This window comes from Austrofundulus limnaeus, unplaced genomic scaffold (genome assembly GCF_001266775.1).
Source record: "Austrofundulus limnaeus strain Quisiro unplaced genomic scaffold, Austrofundulus_limnaeus-1.0 Scaffold628, whole genome shotgun sequence".
NCBI classification, from domain to species: domain Eukaryota; kingdom Metazoa; phylum Chordata; class Actinopteri; order Cyprinodontiformes; family Rivulidae; genus Austrofundulus; species Austrofundulus limnaeus.
In genome coordinates, this window is record NW_013953030.1 from 182,648 (window position 1) to 184,597 (window position 1,950).

General features: G+C 39.5%; 1 long non-coding RNA gene across 1 annotated transcript in view; it reads left to right on the top strand.

The window, feature by feature from the left end:
* LOC106531406 (uncharacterized) overlaps nt 1–1,950 on the top strand; it is a 43,066-nt gene that overhangs the window by 333 nt on the left and 40,783 nt on the right. The window lies entirely within an intron of this gene.

Sequence of the window (1,950 nt, forward strand, 5' to 3'; positions counted from 1 at the left end):
CACACACACACACACACACACACACACACACACACACACACACACACACACCTCCTCTCAAGACTCCAAAAGTCAAAACACATTTTTTTTGCTTTACACACAATTTGCTATTCAAAATGACACTTTTTAAATGAACTGAACACAGTTCTCATGCATAAGACACAACTATCTGACATAAAGTCACATGTTTGCAATTTCAAAACACTGCCATTCAAAATGACAATACATGAGCTAACTATATGTTGTACCTGGCCAAACTCCTGAATACTTAATGGTTAACACTCCAATCAGGAGCACTATAAAAAGATCTCTTATAACAACAATGGAAGATGCTGCAGAGAGAGGAAGAGGGAGGGTAAGAATGAGAGGGGGAAGAAGAGTGAGAGGTAGGGGTAGAGCTGGTAGATGAGTTCATGGATAAAGAAGACAACAACCTTCAAATGAAATCAGAGCAACCTTAGTTGATCATGTCATCAACCACTGGCTGACAGGCAGCTGGACAGAGAGCAGCCCAACCTGAGCCATTTTACTGTTGCTGCTGTCATCTGGACATTTAGACTGGAGCACAGGTGTGTAACCAAAATTTATTTCACATGATGTAATGCACCCATGTCACAGTGTTTCAGCTGGGTGACACTTCATGAATGGCTGATGTCATACAAGTTGAACTATTCTAGTATTATGGAAAGCAAACTAGAGATGTGAGTGCTTTACATTATGCCCAACAGTGTGTAGTTGGYTAGACAAAAGCTGGGAATATGCATGACGTGTGTGCCACTTGGTGCAAAAGTTTGATTTTGACAATGCTATTTGTAGTTTTGGTTGCAGTGCTTCATTTTGCAGGCTACAGGAGGTATTTTGTAGTTTGGGTGTGTGGTTTTGTGAATTGTGTTTAGTATTTTGATAAAACCACACTAGTTTGCAAAACTGTTTCAGCAATTGTAAAAAAACTGTAAAACAAGTTGTTGGAAACACGGCTACAGATAGCGTACTACACTTTTCAACAAATGGATTGTTTGTGTTTTTTCCAGTTGTGAGTTTTTGTCCATTTAACTGCCTTTATAATTGCCTGAAAGAGCCTTATAGATGGATGCACAGTCTAACTGCTGTGGATAACTGCTCCTCAAAACTCCATGTTGTTTGGATGCACAACAGTCAGCTTATAGAAGCAAAATAGCTGAAGTTACAGTTTTTCTCAGTTGCTAAAACACTAAACCCTGTTCTTTGAACCAAATGCACAGTTCCCCGAACCCATTTTTCTAAATGGCCACCCTTTTGTCAGAATACTAAGCACTTTTCATTCAGTTAGACACAACATGCAGACCTATTTCACCCACTAAAACACATTTTCCCCTTTGATTCACATGGGTTGCACAATGATATGCACAGGTAGCTAAAATGAGACACAAATAAAGTACTGCTGTCTGAACTGAAACACAGCAACTCAAAATAGATCACACATGTGTCTAATGATATGACCAAACCAATACAAGGCAGAACAAGGAGCCCTGGTCATCAAAGCTTCACTGTGAATAGAAACAATCACAGAGGAAAATACTCTAAATATACATACTTTGAAGAACTGGATGCACTTTTGTTGGTGCAATGTAAAAACAAACAGCACTTATATATAAGAATTATTTATAGGCTATACACTCACGCAACATATAGACTACAGTAACCACCTAAGATACATCTTGATCAAGACTGACAAACAGGTGATGGCTGACCAGCTGGACATGGTGGTCGACAAACAAGAGAAGAAGGCAGAAGTAATAGATGTAGAGATCATAAGTGACTGAAACACCAGGAAGAAGACGAACGAGAGGATGGACGAATACCAAAATGAAAAAAAAAAGAAGTTATGGAGAGTCAAAGTATCAATAGTCCAGGTGGTCACTGGAGCACTTGGTGCTGTGACCCCCCAAACTAGAGGAGTGACTTCAACAG